This window comes from Macaca thibetana, chromosome 14 (genome assembly GCF_024542745.1).
Source record: "Macaca thibetana thibetana isolate TM-01 chromosome 14, ASM2454274v1, whole genome shotgun sequence".
Taxonomy (NCBI): domain Eukaryota; kingdom Metazoa; phylum Chordata; class Mammalia; order Primates; family Cercopithecidae; genus Macaca; species Macaca thibetana.
The window spans coordinates 23,616,070-23,635,453 of record NC_065591.1 but is presented as its reverse complement, the minus strand read 5'-3'; the positions used below and the strand labels follow the sequence as shown (position 1 = coordinate 23,635,453).

General features: G+C 38.1%; 1 long non-coding RNA gene across 3 annotated transcripts in view; it reads left to right on the top strand.

Annotated features, from left to right (window-relative positions):
• The window catches only part of LOC126936035 (uncharacterized), an 87,224-nt gene extending 69,492 nt beyond the window's left edge, over positions 1–17,732 (top strand). For 2 of the 3 annotated variants that reach the window (XR_007719372.1, XR_007719371.1), the window contains one exon: positions 1,151–1,250. This is a non-coding gene — a long non-coding RNA (uncharacterized LOC126936035). Of the gene's footprint in view, positions 1–1,150; positions 1,251–17,508 lie in introns of those variants that run through there. The other variant, XR_007719373.1, reaches the window with a different exon arrangement.
• The last annotated feature ends 1,652 nt before the right edge of the window (positions 17,733–19,384 follow it).

Sequence of the window (19,384 nt, the reverse complement as noted above, 5' to 3'; positions counted from 1 at the left end):
TAGGACTAAGACCAAGCCTCTCAGTTATACTAAATTGTCCATGATCGACCAGGGATTTGATGAAAATTCCACTGCCTTCCTGGAGAGGCTAAGAGAGGTCTTGGTAAAGCATACCTCTCTATCTCCTGATTCAGTCGAGGGACAACAAATCCTACAGGATAAATTTATTAATCAGGCAGCTCCTGACATCAGGAGGGAGTTGCAGAAATGGGCCCAGACAGTACACTGGAGAACACCTCCTGAAACTGGCCACCTCTGTCTTTTGTAATAGAGACAGGGAGGCCCAGGAAAAAGAGAGGAAATACAGGAAAAACAAAACAAAACAAAAAAAAAAGAAGCTTTAATGGGCACCAGGCAAGCCCACAAACCCCAGAATTCTCAGGGTGCACCGTTAACTGCTAAAGATATGGCAAGAACACTTATCTCTCTTCTAAAGTTTAACTGCTCCCATACAAGATTTAATTTTTTTCAACAAGGTGGAAAGCTCAGGATACAATGTGGTTGTTAGTGTATTTTTCTTCTTGTCTCTGAATCTATGACATTAACTTTTTTCCTTGTATAATACACATGTTTAACCCATGCATGCTTAACCTTATTACATTTTTTTTTCTCTCATGCCTAGAAGTCATCAAACTCTAAATGGTCAGGCAACCGGAGCCTTGGTTGATGGCTCCCCTTTGCTGGGAATCCTTAGATAGACCCCTGCTGTAGGAATCTGACTGTTGTTATCCCCCAAAACAATGTCCCCTGTCAGCAGGAATCAGCTAAAATTGGTCATCTTCCATATTCTAACAGCTGTTAGATGTACCTTTTCAGAGGGGGGAAATGATATGGGAGAAGGAGACCTAGACCTTACTGGGCCCAAATTCATTGGGCATTTGTTGGAGGGGTAAGAATGAGACTGGGGCATGTTTAAGGCAAGTATTTCTAGGAATGGGCAAGTGAAAGGCTGAAGCTGTATAGGAAGATTGGGGTGGTCCTGGAGGAGCAGGGCTTAAGGGAAATGACTCCGAGCCCAGTACCTCCCCTCTGGCCCAGGTGTGCCTCCTGGCCATGCTGCAAAGGATTAGATTCTCTGAGGATTGTCTTAATAGCTGTGCCTTTCTCCAGGACTCTTGATACATAACAATTAAAATTGCTTGCCTCCTAGGTTTTTCACTGGAAATTACAGTGATGTTTAAGACTGCAGTGAATATATGTAATGAAAACTACTGGATATAAGAGAAAAAATTTTGCCCACAAAGTATGAAAGAAAAGTAAGACGTGTTTTTCATTAGGATGGTTATAAAACAAATAATGTTATTTTTGTTAAAGGAAAAATTATTTTGTCTAGTTTACAGATTATTTAAAGATTGTTTTAAATTGAAGGAAGAGAAAATGAATGATAGATAAAACTGAATGGATATAGAAAGGGAATAAAAAATTATAAGAAGATAGGAAAGGGTTATAAAAATTTTATCATATGTGGTAAAAAAGTGACTGAGATTGCATGAATTTTTTTTTTTTTTTTTTTTTTTTTTTTTTTTTTGAGAAGGAGTCTGGCTCTGTCGCCCGGGCTGGAGTGCAGTGGCCAGATCTCAGCTCACTGCAAGCTCTGCCTTCTGGGTTTACGCCATTATCCTGCCTCAGCCTCCCGAGTAGCTGGGAACACAGACGCCCGCCACCTCGCCCGGCTAGTTTTTTGTATTTTTTAGTAGAGACGGGGTTTCACCGTGTTAGCCAGGATGGTCTCGATCTCCTGACCTCGTGATCTGCCTGTCTCGGCCTCCCAAAGTGCTGGGATTACAGGCTTGAGCCACCGCGCCCGGCGCATGAATTTGTTTATAAGATTTTGTTAGAATTACATTTAGTATTAATAACACACTGATGCAAAGGTAGAATGTGATTTTTTTAAATAAAAATTTTGTGCAGTATTAATATGAAATAGTAAAATACTTGTTCATCTTTGGAGTAAACTGCAAAAATAAAACAGGAGAGTTTGCCTTTTTTTTTTTTTTTTTTTAAAAAAAACAAAGTCTCACTTTATTGCCCAGGTTAAAGTTCAGTGGTATGATAATGTCATTGCAACCTCAACCCAAACCTTTGGGCTCAAGCAATCCTCCTGCCTCAGCCTTCTTGGTATTTGGGTCTATAGGTATGTGCCACCACACCTGGCAATTTTTTTTTGTAGAGATGGGGTTTTGCCATGTTACCCAGGTTAGTCTCAAACTACTGGACTCAGGTAATCCTCCTGCCTTGGCCTCCCACATTGTTGGGGTTACCGGCATGAGCCACCATACCTGGCCTTTCATACTACCTTAATTAGGTCATTTGATTTTTGAGAAAACCAAAGTTATTCTCTATCAAAGAGTAAAATTGTTAGTTTTGTTTGTTTTGCTTTTGAAAATCTTTGATCAATTTGGCTGAATGAATCACTATTATTTTACAGTGATCTGTGACCCTATTTTACTATCAAATGTTTTAAAATATCGATATTTGATAAACTTTCCCGAAATCAAATTCCTTTTTTTTTTTTTTTTCTTTCTGTGAGACGGAGTCTTGCTCTGTCGCCCAGGCTGGAGTGCAGTGGCACGATCTCGGCTCACTGCAAGCTCTGCTTCCCGGGTTCATGCCATCCTCCTGCCTCTGCCTCCTGAGCAGCTGGGACTACAGTTGCCTGCCACCACACCTGGCTAATTTTTTGTATTTTTTAGCAGTGATGGGGTTTCACCGTGTGTTAGGCAGGATGGTCTTGATCTCCTGACCTCATGACCCGCCCGCCTCAGCCTCCCAAAGTGCTGGGATTACAGGCATGAGCCACCATGCCTGGGCCTTTTTTTGTTTGTTTGTTTGTTTGAGACAGGATCTTGCTCTTTCCCCCAGGCTGGAGTACAATGGCACAACCTTAGCTCACTGTAGCCTTAAACTGCTGGGCTCAAGTGATCCTCCCACCTCAGCCTCCCAAGTAGCTGGGACTACAGGCACACACCACCATACCCGGCCAATGTTTTAAAAAACAATTTTTTATAGAGAGCAAGTCTTGACTCTCACTTTGTGGCCCAGGCTGGTCTTGAATTCCTTCTTTCCCGTGATCCTTCTACCTCGGTATCCCAAAGTGCTGAGATTACATGTGTGAGCCACATCCAGCCTCAAATTTCAAATTCTAAATTAAGTCTTTCTGACCTCAAATTACTGTTGGACATTTCAAAAAGAGCCCATGGAGCTCTAAGAGAGGCATATTAGGCTTATATGAGATGTTAATATCTTACAAAAATCATTGTTAAATAAGAAATGGTTTAATGAGATCCTTCATCACTCAGCTATTAACCCCATTTTTCTCTCCATAGCCACCAACTAAGTCTTTAGTGTGTCAAATTTCCAGGGAAGTTTCAGATAGGGGAATGTTGGGGAACACAAAATGATTCCCCAAAATATGGCTCTTGGGCTTGGCGAGCACTTTTGAAAATTAAAAGGCCTCAGAAATAAGTCTCAGAATCAAGGTCCATCTAATCTTGTTTTGTTCCTTCCTCTTCATGGCAGGGAGAGACTCTCTCTGGAATTTCCTAATCTGACCAAGAAAGCTTCTTACCAAAAGAAACACTATTGCCTTCTATCCCCTTCCAGAAATCTCATTATTTCAGAAAAGAGGAGTAAAGAGTGGAACCATAGCCAGATGAAATTTTTAACAAGATAATATCTGCCTCTGGGGCTCATTAAAATTCCAAAGTAATTTATTTACAAATTAATTTATGTCTCCCTGGTCCCTTCATTCTCCCTAATCGTCTATATGTCCCATCTCCTCTATCTCTTATAAAAAATGACTTATATAAGCTTCTGTGCCCCATTAGGGATTGGGAATAATTACTCTATGTTCTGTCCCCATGCACATTAATAAAATTTGTAAGCCTTTTCTCTTATTAATTTGGCTTTTGGCAGTTAATTTTTAGCAACTCTTCAGAGAGCAAAGTGAAGTTTTCTTTCTGCTCCTACAGTTTTGGTGCATCAGGATATCAAAGTTGATCTGCTTATCTGGAAGCTACAATCAAGGGAATCCAGGATCTGACAAGCTAGCAGAGAAATTTTTATTGCACCATCTGAACTTTCTGTTGCTGCTAGCCTATCCAGGATATTAAAATAATAATGTCACAATGTTTAGACATGGTTAATTAAATACATGCTTCTCCTGGTGTAGAGCTTATCATCATAGAATAATACAGGCCTCCTAGTTAGAGTGGCTCCCTTGTCATTCATGTTTGGCCAATCTCTGAAGTCTTGGAAGTACATTAACTTCCAACAGTCTCTCTCATGGTACACAACACTCTAGATAAACAGGCATTTCCAAGGGCGATCAATTACAAATCTGTGCCAATCAAATGGCAATTGATTAGTGATACTTCCTCATGTCAGACCTTGATCGAAAGGGAAATGTGGAATGTGATATACAACATGGTTTCACTCTGGTTCAGAGCTCTAAAGTGGAGTTAGGAAACCGTTCTAAGGAGGACTACCTGGCCATCCCGCAATAATGCAAAAACCCAGGAGACTGTTTTAAACTTTCGAACTGGACCAAACTGCTCCAGCTACAGCATCCCAGGAAGCAGTTGAGCATCACCAGCTCTGCGACTCTTGAACAGCAACATCCAATGAACTATGGATTCATGTACTAAGCCAGACACCTAAACCAGTGGTAATTCCTTCAAAATAACTTCTGTTATCACCCTCATCTTTTTAAAAAAGACTTCCATGACTATCCCTCTTTTTGGAACACAATTTGGCTTGTAACTGAGTCAGTGTATTCTGAATTGAGATTCCTAAGACCCAGTGAATGCCTTGTCTTATTGCTTTGCAATCTAGGCTTTTGCCTCTTCTTCACTGACACAAGTGGAAGACACAGAAACGAAAGGTTGGAGAGTTGCATTAGGTACTCTCAGGTTTTAAGCTGAAAGAATTATCTGTGTAAATGTGATGAAAACCACTCAGTAAAAGAGTAACCAGAAAGCAGTAAACAAAACAATTTCAAAAGCTAATATAGCTATGAATGCTCATGTTTCCTTCAGCTGAGTAGAAAGATTTTGTAGTTAATGGGCTGGGAATAGAAACCTCAGAAAGTTGTCACCTTCCTAATGAGGCTGATTTAGTCCTAGAGTAAGGCTTTCCCTGCATCTGCGCAAAGAAAATTTAAAAGTAGGACTAAAAAACGTGAAACCAATTCCAAGTAACTTAATTGTGTTTCTTTAAGAACCACTAACACTATTTAAAGAAAAACAACAAAATCCAGCACCTAACTACAAAAAATTCATAGTATTTGATATTCAGGTAAAAGCAATCAGTCATCCAAATAAGAAAATCTCACCTTTAACCAGGAGGGAATCAATAGAAACAGACATAGAAAGTATACAGATGATGGAATCTGGCAGGCAAGCAGTTTAAAAGAGTTATTATGAATATCAACATATGTTCAAGAAGGTAAGTTGAAAAGGAGAGAAACAGAATATTTTTAAAATACCAACATAAAATTTCTGAAATTGAAAAATAAATATTTCAAATATTTCAAATAAATGTATGAAAACACAGAATCATAATTAGAAGACTAAAATAATCACCCATAGTATAGAATCAAGTAGTTAAATATATGCATATTTGAATTCCTAGAAGAGGGAAGTAGGGACAGAAAAAAAAATTTGAAGAAATAATGGTCAGTTTCCAAATTTTAAGAAAATTATGTAACCACAAAAACAAGAAGGCCAATAAACCACAAGCTGAGTGAATGTAAAGACAATATGCCAAAACACAGAATAATCAAATTGCTAGATATCAGTGATAAACATAAACAAATAAATTCAGAAATAAAATCAGCCGTAAGTGAAGGGAGGCACACATAATGTACAGAAGAGAAAGGTTAGGAAGGACAACAGACGTTATATCAGAAACTATTAATGCCAAAAGACAAAAGGGGAGATATATTATTAAATACATAGAATTCTATATTTATTAAAATTGTCTTTTAGAAATGAAGATGAGAGTTATTCTATGAACAGACTGGGGGAATGAAGAATAAGGATCATGACAGGGTAGGTTGAAGAAAGAGGAGAAATAATTTCATGGATATTTTCAATTCCTCCTACTCTGTTAGGTCCAGTTACAGAGAAGTCAATGCCTCACTCCAGCCGAGAAGAGGGAAGAGGACAGGGCCTGACTCAGGAGTGTAATTCTCTTGGATGCTTTGAACAGATCATCTAGCAACTGAACTACCGAATATTCTATGGTCAGCTCTGTGACTCACTGTAATAGGGAAAACACTTGGTTAAGCCCACTTCTCTGTGCTGACAGCATGTGGAACACAATTCTGAACCCTGCTCTGTGTCAGAGGGAGATTAGACCACAAGTATGATCCAGTTGGTGATAAGGTATCGGCAATGGAGGCCTTTGCCACACTGAATTACATGATGTAAATTCCACCCTTAGGCTGAGGGAGGAAGATGCTGTGAGTGTCTTCTAGCAGCCCTTCACCTGCACTTGAACCCTCTTGTTAAGGCATGTAAACATGACCTGAAATCAAGGATTCTGTCCATGCCTTCCCAAGCGAGGAGGTCCAAGAGCAAAGTGCCAACATGCAGAACTCCTTTTGGGTGCAGTCACTGAGACAAAGCATCATAAGCTTAGCCATCAGTTCCATCCAGAGTGGCAAGCAGCAGCCAACTCCCATAAGCTCATCAGTGTGCAGTAACTTGGACCAGCAAGCACCCTTCCTCACGAGATGTCTTCAGATAATAAGAACAATTAGTCTATAGAGAAGGGGGCTAGACAGTGCCTCCAATTCATTCTAATGCATCTGCCATTTCAGACACTAAACCAGAGAATGAGCTATAATAGTTCACTCTAGGAATGAGTTCCTTTTCCCAGATTTCCTAAATATTGTGAACAACCTTGAGTCAGATGGTGTAACTAACAACCGGAAAACCAGTACCATCATGTTTGACCAATTTTTTGGTGCTCCAGACATCTTCATGATCAGCCACTGTGACACCAGGGTTGTCAATAAGGTATAATTTCCCATGACATTTGACATTGAAAAAAGTTTTGATGTGAAAGCTGTAGCTGTGAAAAGAAGCTTTTAATGTTAAAATTCTGTAGTTGGTCTCCATGAGAAGGTACACGTGAGAATGGTGGCCAAATCAGAATTCCTGAGTTCCGTAAGCTTCGGGATAATGTGAGCGAAGAAACTTCATAAGCAGAAGACAGTGAATCTGGGATGTGGGAGGAACTGTGATCGGTGCTGAGAAAGTAGACCTCAGAGAACTTTAGGTCTCCAGACTAGCACTGGAAGGTTAGGTCATACTCATATTCAGGAGTACACAAATAACCTAGGACACATGCCAAATTTTATAATTTTAAATTTGCTTTAAAAAAGCAAAGGGATTAACTTTAGCACATACCAAAATAGCTATGATAATATCCCAAACATCACTAGTAACTGCACTAGTTGAGTCCAGAGGCCCTTATCTGTCTCTGGATCTAACATGGGGAACTTGCTCAGTAAGCCCACAGATTTCATTTTGTTAGGCCTGTGTAGGAAATGCATGTAGGAAAGGCCTATGTGGACATGCCATGTGTGCAGACTTTAGGCTACCAAAGGAAATACTTTGGAATCTATTTTTCCAGATTTGATCTAGAGCTCTACTCTTCTACCTCCACAACAATGATAGACTTCCCAAAAGAAGGAGCCAGTAATTTTTTATATTACCAACACAATGCTAGTTTTAACATTCTTCCAAATCTTATAGATTGCCCCTAAATTCCACCACTTCCTGACAGTGATGAATGGGGTGACATCCTCAGAAGAACATGGCCATCCTTGTCGGCTTGGACTTAAACACCTGTAGTGAGGGCATCTGTTGTTGCACTGTCCAAGCACAAAAAGGCCTTACTGGAACACCATGTCTTGATTATAGAGGGAGCTCACAAAAGTGCCCGTAAAATCTGCTTCAAGACCTTGATAGCTTGCAAGAAACACATATACTGTTGACACAGGTAAAAATCTCTTCACCTACTTAAGAAGTTGCAAGAAGTTTAAGCAGTCCAACAATTTATATAGAGCAGCAATCTTCCTGACTCTCTGTTCTTACGCTGCACTCTTGAGACAATGCAGATGCCAATTGTAGGATTGAAACATAACTTCTTTTGCTAGACAGTTAAGGGCATTGAGTTTGAAGCTTCTGGCTAAACAATAGCTTTTGCAATTTCAAAGAACAAGTAAGTGGAGAACTATAGCCCTGTGCTGTTACATTTTTAAGCAAGTGTGTTGAGGTACAGGGTTAGAATCCTTGAAAAAAAGTTTTGTTAGGTTTGAGTGATGCAATTAGAAAGTAGTCTGTAACTGATTTGTCCAAAGTAGCATGGATAAAACTTTTTTAAAAAGTGCAGAAAAGCCTTTAAAAGTTTTATACAGTTCTGTAAAGTTTTAAATAACATTTTAATGTCTTCTAAGAGGAATATCATATATATGTCTAACGATGTAAAACATGTTTTTGTGTAACCAGTAGTAACTATGTGCCTATCTAAAAGAAAGGTTTTTGAGGATGAAATGTTTGTCTGCCAAAATATTTGAAAGCATGTAATGAAGATAGTCCTAGGTATTAGAAAATATTGTATTTTTATTTTGCATGATTTGTAGCACCTACACTGTGTTTTGGTGGTGCTGAAACTGCGTCCTGAGTGAGCATTCTCTTGGATTGTTAGGCAGATGTATTTTTAAAAGTAATATTCCTGAATAAAAAATAAGCTCTACTGGGCCAGGCATGGTGGCTCACGCCTATAATCCCAGCACTTTGGGAGGCCGAGGCAGGCGGATCACCTGAGGCCAGGAGTTCAAAACCAGCCTGGCCAATATGGTGAAACCCTGTCTCTATTAAAAATACCGAAATTAGCCAGGCGTGGTGGTGCGTGCCTGTAGTCCCAGTTACTTAAGAGGCTGGGGCAAGAGAATTGCTTGAACCCAGGAGGCAGAGGTTGCAGTGAGCTGAAATCATACCACTACACTCCAGCCTGGGCGATAGGGTGAGACTCCGTCTCAACAAAACAAAAAAGCTCTACTGGATTTTTTTATTTTTATTTTTTTATTATACTTTAAGTCCTAGGGTACATGTGCACAATGTGCAGGTTTGTTACATATGTATACTTGTGCCATGTTGGTGTGCTGCACCCATCAACTCGTCATTTACATCAGGTATAACTCCCAATGCCATCCTCCCCCCAGCCCCCTTCCCATGATAGGCCCTGGTGTGTGATGTTCCCCTTCCAGAGTCCAAGTGATCTCATTGATCAGTTCCCACCTATGAATGACAACATGCAGTGTTTGGTTTTCTGTTCTTGCGATAGCTTACTGAGAATGATGGTTTCCAGCTGCATCCATGTCCCTACAAAGGACACGAACTCATCCTTTTTTATGGCTGCATAGCATTCCATGGTGTATATGTGCCACATTTTCTTAATCCAGTCTGTCACTGGTGGACATTTGGGTTGCTTCCAAGTCTTTGCTATTGTGAACAGTGCCACAATAAACATACGTGTGCATGTGTCTTTATAGCAGCATGATTTATAATCCTTTGGGTATATACCCAGTAATGAGATGGCTGGGTCATATGGTATTTCTAGTTCTAGATCCTTGAGGAATCGCCATACTGTTTTCCACAATGGTTGAACCAGTTTACAATCCCACCAACAGTGTAAAAGTGTTCCTATTCCTCCACATCCTCTTCAGCACCTGTTGTTTCCTGACTTTTTAATGATTGCCATTCTAACTGGTGTGAGATGGTATCTCATCGTGGTTTTGATTTGCATTTCTCTGATGGCCAGTGATGACGAGCATTTTTTCATGTGTCTGTTGGCTGTACGAATGTCTTCTTTTGAGAAATGTCTGTTCATAACCTTTGCCCACTTTTTGATGGGGTTGTTTGTGTTTTTTTTCTCATAAATTTGAGTTCTTTGTAGGTTCTGGATATTAGTCCTTTGTCAGATGAGTAGATAGAAAAAATTTTCTCCCATTCTGTAGGTTGCCTGTTCACTCTGATGGTAGTTTCTTTTGCTGCGCAGAAGCTCTTTAGTTTAATTAGATCCCATTTGCCAATTTTGGCTTTTGTTGCTGTTGCTTTTGGTGTTTTAGACATGAAGTCTACTGGGTTATTATAAAGCTATTCGTTATAAAACTTTGTCTAAAGGTAGAGTAATTAAGATAATGTGATATTGGGCAAATAAAAGATAAGTAGGCCAGCCGAATAGGAGAAACCAGAAACAATAAGCACATGTGAATATTTAAATTTTGACAAAAGGGGACTGTAGAACCATGGAAGAGATGAATGTCTCATCTCAATAAGTGGTGCGTTGACCTTCAGCTATCTACATGGAAAAGAACAAATGAAACTTGATTCCCCCACCTCCCAACAATACCTCAATATATAAGTTAGTTGGATTGTAGATATATATGTACACATCACATCTGTCATCTAAGCAAAAATGACCAGGTATCCAAATAAGCAGAAAAGTTTGATCTGTAATCATGAAAAAAATTAATCAATAGAAACAGACCTGGAAGTAATAAAGATGATGAACTTTGCAGAAAAGTATGTTAAAGTGGCTATTAAAATGTGCTGTATATATTAAGGAAGAAAGCGTACATCATGAAATTGATTTGGAAAGAAATGGAAGATGTAAGACAGGACTTACATGAAATTGAAAAATAAATACATAAAATGAAAAAAATATTGATTGAGATTAATGGCCAATTGGCCACTGCAGAATTAAAAAATGAATGAATTTGAAGATACAGCAACAGAAACTATTCAAAATGAAGTTTGGACAAAAATAAAAGACTAAAAACATTTTCACTAAAATGTAATGCTCTAAACTTTTAGAAAATAATACAGACTATATGGTTTGAGAGTAGGAAAAGAGGTCTTGCTGACATCATAGAATTGTTTGAGTTGAAGTGATAGAAACTAAGTATCAGTGGAAGGAGAGGAGGTGTAGTCAGAGAATGGGATGCATACAACTGAGGTTATGAGGGGGCTATACAATGACAAGCTCTAGGTTATGACCACAGAAGGAAATGGTTGAGATAGGATAGGGGATTAATGGAGAAGTGTGAAAGGACATGAGAGGTGCAGAGTTATATGGCTTCCTTATGATTTCATAAGGAAATTAATAATTGACAATTAATAACTATGTCAATATAATGAATAATATGAATTAATAATTGACAGAACTAGACTTCAAACCCCATTTTTGCTTACTTTGAAGTCATACTACTTTCAAAGGAAAAATTCTTATGAAATTGTAAAATATGGCACAATAATTAAACCTGACAATTTCATGGGCCCAAAGTAGAAGTTTTACATCTGAATTAAAGGAATATGTTAGAATCAAAACTTTCAGTGTTGTTTTTCTCCAGAGAACTCAGCTAACAAACTGATATTCTGTGCTCAGGTGTGAGCCAGCCATACTAACACTATGCATGCACCTTGACACCTATGACTGCCACAGTATCCCTTAGCAAATTGTGGATTTATTTAGCTAATAAGAATTGCATTGCATATTCACTACATGTCCGTATGGTGCACTTTTGGAAATTTGCATTTACCTCCCAGCTTGACCATACAAGTAGCCTTTCTTAGGGTCTAGGCAAAAAAAAAAAAAAAAAAAAAAAAAAAAAAAAAGTATATTCCAAGTGGATAAAAATCTGACTCTGGATTTGAAAGGAAAGAGGAGGAATACAAAAGGAGGATATTCTAGAAAGAAAGATACATAAGCATTTTTCTTTCAGTAGGGTCACAAATAACAATTTAAGTATAAAATTAGATTGTTTAACACAACTTTCAATATTGTTTGTGGACAGCAGTTTGTTCATTTTTCAAACAGTTAATGTTTAAAAATTACTTATATTTCAAGGATATATTTTTTTTAACATTAAACTTCGCATGTTGAGATAATTGTACATTTATATATAGTTTTAAAATAGAATTTAAAAAAGATCCTGTGAACCCTTTTTCCAATTTCTTCTAAAAGTAACTTCTTGCAAAATTGTATCAAAATATAACAACCAGGATATTGACATTGATAAAATTCACCCATCTTAATCAGAGTTCTCCAATTTTACTTACACTAATTTGTGCGTAATGTGTGTACATTTAATTCTATGCAAGTATATCACCTGACTTGTTCTATCCACCACCACAGTCAAGATGCAAAACAGTTCCATCACTACAAAGATCCTTCATCTTTCCCTTTTATAAACCTACCCACATCTATTTTTTCCTTCCCTGTCCTTAACCCTGACAACCACTAATCTGATCTCAATCTCTATAATTTCATCTTTTCAAGAATGTTATCAGATGGAGTTTTTTTGCATGTAACCCCTGTGACTGGATTTTTCACTCAAACTAACTTTCTAGAGATTCTTTCAAGTGGATGAGTATAGTCAATAGTTTGTTTATTTTTATTATTGAGTAGTGTTTCATGGTATAGATATACTAGTTTGTTTAATTGTTGAACCCAGCTGAAGGGCACCTGGCTTATTTCCAGTTTGTAGCTGTGATAAATAAAGCTGTTACCAACATTTGTGTACAGGTGTTTGCGTGAATATAAATTTTCATTTCTCTAAGATAAATGTCCAAATTGCAAATGCCATGTCAAATGGTAATTGTATGTTGAGTTTTACAAGAGATTAACAAACTGTTTTCTAGGGAGGTATATTGCTTTTATTTCAATAAAAATTGTGTTTTGATCACTTACCAAGAATGAGCTACATAATTTATTAATTCATGTATACATTCCTTCCACAAATATTTACTGATTGCTTACTATACTCACACATCACTCTTCAAGAACTGCAGATAGAGTAATGAACAAGACATTTTCCCTAATTTGTTCTAGTGCAAGAAGAAAACAACAAAACACGTAATGTTAGATGATTAAGAACCTGACAGCATTAAGGTCATTTTGGCGAAGGCAGTCAGGGAAGGCTTCTCAGAGGTGGTGATATACAAGCTGACAAATGCCTAATGAGATGAAAGAAGCCCTGCACATATCTGGAAATAGATGGTTCCAAGAGAAGGGGAAGGCAAGTGCGGAGGCTCTGGGCCATAAATGAGATAGGCAAGTTTGTAGAAGAGAAAGGAAAGAAGTGTGGCCAGAGACCTCCTACTGAAAGAGAGGGAGGAATAGGGAAAAAGATGGAAGAGGCAAATATGTCTCTCATTATATAGTCTTTTCCGGTCTAAAGAAGATGTTGAGATGTCAATCAGTTTGTCACTTGAAATGGTTAGGTGCTTTTCCATCAAGGTGGGATAGGATTCAATTGGTAAAGGTTCATTTCATGACTTGTGGAAAATAGACAATATGGAGTGTGTACAGTGAGGGTTCGGCAGGAAAATATAAGCCACTTTATCTCATATGAGTCCACTGCAGGTGGGGCCCAAACCCACCAGTGAGTCTAGTCACATTTAGAGAGAAGGAGACTACTGGCAGTCAGGATCCAAATCCCAGCCAATGCCGCCATTTTTCAATAGAATTTTGGAAAGGCAGCATTCCTAGATACAATTTGACTTAATGAGATAATTATGGTCTTTAAAGTTAAACATAGTTAGTTTAAATCTTGACTTCCATTCACTAGTAGCCTCAGTTAACTTATTTAATCTTTCTGAATTCTGATTTCCTCATTTATAAATAAAATAATAAGCCTCATGAAATTGTGTACGGTTAGACAAAACAATGAAATAACTATTTGCCACTAGAGTCTTGGCTTATGGCTCACATTTGCCACCACAAAAAATCAGTAGAGGCTCAGAAAGCTTTTCCTGGCATTTCTTAGCAGAAGATCCCCTCCTCAAATAACTAACATTTTGTATTAGGTACAGATTTAAAAAGGGACAACTAACAAACCAAAACATTCACATTTATGTAGAGGTCAGAATTTGACCTCAAATTTATATCAGCAACTTACTCCACCAAACAAATCAACATTTAAAAAAGTGTGAATATCTTTGTGATTTAAAATGTTTTTGTGGTTTTGAGTAAAGGTAGAAACCAACTGCTAATTGCACATCTGCGATTACTATGATCAACGTTAATTCGCTATAAATTAAGTTTGATTATTGTCGTTTATCTATAAACAACATATGCAAAGGGGCTTACTATTTGAAAACACATCTATGGTCTTGGCAGAGTAGGAATTAGGAACAGGTTTCAAGATAAATAAAAACACTCGACTGTCTTGATTCATGTAAGAATAATAGAAAACCTATAAAAAGGAAAACTGCTTCCGCACTTAGATTGAAAAGTGACATTATTTAAAGTGTTTTTACTTCCTTAATACACTTTGTATATTTCCATGAACAATGAAATGCATTGAAATTGGAGACGTTCTTTTTTCTTTTTTTTATTTTTTTGAGGCAGAGTCTCACTCTGTCGCCCAGGCTGGAGTGCAGTGGCACCGTGTCGGCTCACTGTAACCTCCGTGGTGGAGACGTTCTTTTAAGGGAATCAGAAAAAGGTTTTAGTTGTTTTTTGTAGTTTTCTCATATTTATTCTCAAGCATGCTTGTCTGCCTAGAATGCCGAAACAAATGATCACCTCTTTAAACAAGGACAAACAACTGATTCCGTGATAGAATTAATGTTATACTGGGGTAACTTGTCTGCTTAATTCAAGTTAGCAATGTGATTAAAACTGTGTGATACTGGGCAAAAATGAATTGAGGTAATTACCTATGAAAGCATTCAGAGAGCCAAGCAGTCCCTTCGTACTTTTTGGGAGGATTGCGGATCTACCAAGGCAACTAATTTATTCAGGGAGTAGCTGAAGCTTATGATTTTTATTTCCAGTTTTTTTCTAATCAGATTGCTTTTCTCAGTTCATACCTTATCCTTCATGTCAAATCTCAAAAATTTAAGAAAAGAGAATGAGCAATCATCATCTCCCCAATACTTTGAACCATTAAGAAGCCAACAAATATGGAATTATGACTAAGGTTCTTCTAAAACCACAGAAGCCATTAATACGTATAGACATCATCAGGTTAAACATCTAGATTGTCAGAATTCTGAGACTTAGAGTCCATTAGGAAAAAGGAACTCGGGACTCACTGAAGACTATTCAACTGCCATTTTAAAAATGACTAGTTTGGGCCGGGCGCGGTGGCTCAGGCCTGTAATCCCAGCACTTGGGGAGGCCGAGGCGGGCAGATCACAAAGTCAGGAGATCTAGACCATTCTGACTAACACGGTGAAACCCCGTCTCTACTAAAAATAGAAAAAATTAGCTGGGCACGGTGGCGGGCGCCTGTAGTCCCAGCTACTTGGGAGGCTGAGGCAGGAGAACGGCGTGAACCCGGGAGGCGGAGCTTGCAGTGAGCCGAGAACGCACCACTGCACTCCAGCCTGGGTGACAGAGCGAGACTCTGTCTCAAAAAAAAAAAAAAAAAAAAAAAAAAAAAAAAGACTAGTTTGGCTGGGTGCGTGGCTCACACCTGTAATCTGAGCACTTTGAGAGGCTGAGCCTGGCGGATTGCTTGAACTCAGGAGTTCAAGACCAGCCTGGCAACATGGTGAGACTCGTCTTTACTAAAAATACACACACAAAAAAGCCTGAAAGAAAAAGTGGTGGTGCGCGCCTGTGGTTCCAGAGACTTAGGAGGCTGAGGTGGGAAAATCGCTTGAGGTGGGAAAATCGCTTGAGCCCAAGGGGTGAGGGTTAGAGTAAGCTGAGATCGCACCACTGACCTCCAGCCTCGGTGACAGAGCAAGACCTTATCTCAAAAAAAAGACACAAACAAACAAACAAAAAACAGCAACAACAACAACAACAAAGTCACTATTCCATTTAGAATATTTTCCAGTCTTCATGTGTTTTACATTTTGCATAGAAAGGTTCTGTTGGCTGGGCGCCGTGGCTCACCCCTGTAATCCCAGCACTTTGGGAGGTTGAGGCGGGTGGATCACGAGGTCAGGAGTTCGAGACCAGTCTCCAAGATGGTGAAACTCTGTCTCTACTAAAAATACAAAAATTAGCTGGGCGCTGTGGTGGGCGCCTGTATTCCCAGTTACTCAGAAGGCTGAGGCAGGAGAACTGCTTGAACCACCTGGGAGGCGGACGTTGCAGGAAGTGAAGATCAGGCCACTGCACTCCAGCCTGGGCGACAGAGTGAGACTCCATCTCAAGAAAAAAAAAAAAAAAAGGAAGGTTCTGTCAAACCTATTGCCTAAATGTCATTACTTGCTTAACTGGTTCATCTTTTTATTTTTTCTTCTAAAATTCTTCTCCTAAAAAAAATCAATGAATGTTTTGTGGTAATGATTTTAAGTCAGGTTGCATATGATTGTTTTCATCATTTGTCTCCTTAAGTTAGAAAAGACCCTGAAAAATCTGAAAAGATCTGAAAAATTGCTTGTATGTACAGTTAGGAAGTACTAACTACAACCAAATTGCTTAACCAGAAAAAAAAAATCAGTAAGTTATTTGTGATGCTTTTAATATAAATAATATTCAATATAATAAAATATAATTATGTAATGTAAATAATATTTTTTTTAACATTTGCTGCCAAAAGCGTCATCTAGAAAGGGTCATCTATAACCTCTTTTTTTCTTGCCTGTTTTTTTTTTTTTTTTTTTTTTTTTTTTTTTTTTTTTTTGAGACAGAGTCTTGCAGTGTTGCCCAGGCTGGAGTGCAGTGGCACAATCTTAGTTCACTTCAACCTCCACCTCCTGGGTTCAAGCAATTCTCCTGTCTCAGCCTCCAAAGTAGATGGGATTGCAGGTGCTCACCACCATGCCTGGCTTTTTTTTTTTTTTTAAGTGGAGATGGGGTTTCATCATGTCGGCCAGGCTGGTCTCCAGCTCCTGACCTCAGGTGAGCCACCTGCCTTGACTCAATATGATTGATACTTATAAGAAGAAAGATTATGACACACACAAAGACTGAGAGGGGATGCTGTGAAGACACAGGGAGATGGCAGCCATCTGCAGGCCCAGGAGAAAGGCCTCAGAAGAAATTAAAACCTGCTGACACTTTGATTTTGAACTCTAGTCTCCAGAAGTGTGAAAAAATAAATTTCTGTCATTTAACCCACCCAGGCTGTGGTATTTTGTTGTGGCAATCATAGCAAACTAATACAGGAGCTATTGTATATTACTTTACTATATCTTCAGATAGTTCCAGAGAACCCAGAAGACTGGATTTTAGGTTAAAAGCTCTGATTTTTAAATCTCAGAAGCTAAATCAAATTTATTTAAAACATTGCAAGATAAAACTCTCTAGATAAAATAGAACAGGGTTAATTTATGTTGTGCATATGGGGGTCCTAGCACATAATGATTATTTAACAAATGTTAGTATTTCTTGACTTCTCAGGCAATAGTAAAATTTTGTGGCAGTGTTGAAAATACAGTCACTTATCATGGAAAACTTCTCTGGAATCTTAGGAATATATACCATTTAGATTGACTGCTATCTTCCATTTCTGTCCTTTCCATTTAGAGCTGACATAAAAAAGAACCCTCGAGAGGACTGAGTCTGGAAAAATATGAGAAGAAAGTTAATTTGGGCAAATTTCTGAGAAATGACAAAAAGACATATCAACAAGAAATTTCATTTCTAAGAGGTACAGCAATCTTGTTTCCTATTGACAAGCACTAGCATGGAGACCATGGCAACACTGGGTTGTTGTGTCTTTTATTGGAGATCTCAGTGAACACACAGAAAGACAGAAAGTTACAAAGGCAGATTCCTAGTTGTTAGTTTGCCAAAACTCAAATTATGGGAAGAGTCACTGAGAGAGTCTCATTTTCTTCTAAAAGTGAAGAGTGAATTTAGAAGGTGATGTAGGAAAAGCACAAAAGATGACACATAGGAATCTCAGGACAAGCTTAGTTGAAGGTCTTTTTGCCTTTGGAAAACAAAACAAAACAAAACAAAACAAAAGAGGGTAGCAATTAAAAGAGTAGTTCAACATCAGACTCTCTATTACCATCATGCTGTATTCATTAAAGCTGAGTTTCCCTCCTAGCTTGGGTTCACCATTGCCATGGACAAGGGAAAAAGTTGTATTTCCTGTTGCAGTGGAATATTTTTATAGTGTGACTCTAAAAGTTTTTAATTGCAATTCCAAATTAAAATATGTATGTTTATTTTTACTTTACTATTCGACACACACATATACATTGTCAATCAAAATAACAGACACAGAGAGGCTGTCCAAAAATAAGATGTCTATTTGGGAATAGAGCATTGCAAAAGGAGTATACATCCATAGTAAACTACATGCCTATTCAGGGAAGTAAAGAAAGACAAAAATTTTACAGAAAAAAAATGAGAAAAATTACCGAATCATTTTGAAATAATTCTCCATTGCTTCAGAGATTAAAACAAAGGTGACACTGGTCCAATTTTGGCCACACAGCTGCTGAATGGATGTCCTTGCAGAAATATTTTTTGTATAAGGTTGTGACGGACTTTGGGCAAGGTTGTGTTTTCATTATAAAGTATACGAGCATGAGAACCTTCTCTCTTTATAGCCTTCCCCACCTCTTTGTGTCATACTTTTCTTAACATTAGTAGCTCCATTTGGATTCCGATGACTTTCACATTTCCTCCTTTTGATCAAGATCTTTCTCTGAAAGTATCACTGATAAATTACACTACAGTTAAGACTTGTTGTCCCTTGACTCCAGAATGTACCTGTCCCAGTTGCTGGTCTCATTCCACACTGGGGAGAATGATGAGCAAGTAGGATTCAGTGTCAACATTCTTTTAGCCATATTTGAGCAACAATGGAGGTTTAAAAGGAGTGGCTCTCATGCTAAGTCTACTCAGAGTTCACTATTAAGTTCAATCTTGTCTGTTCCATAGTCTTCTGGTGCCAGCTCAAAGTGTAGGGTCAGTATCATTTTGTTAGAAGTTGCACTTCTGCAAAACTTTAATTAGTAAAAGATATAAAGTTCAAACAAGGAAAATATGAAGTAATATTAATATTAATGTGACAATTCCAGTTTACGTAATGGTTTTGAGCCATAAACCTAGACTTAAAGGTCACCAATTGCATGAATCAAATAAGCATAGGGAATTAGATGAAGTATTTTGTAAGCACATGGCTTGTTTGCTTATTTTGTATATATGAGTGTCAACTTTTCCCAGAGAAATTTATCTAGATTGGCATGTAGTACTAGCAATAGTACATATATATTTTTAAAAATTCAACCAATGGGTACTGAAGGATTTCTTAGGCTAGCTTATGTTAAGTTACCAGCAGAAATTTCAATTAATCATTACCTTGTCAAGTATAAAAGGTAGCAAGTGGGGTAAGATTCTTACTATGATTGGGAGTCTTGTCTCTGCGTCTTGAGAAAAGCTTTTT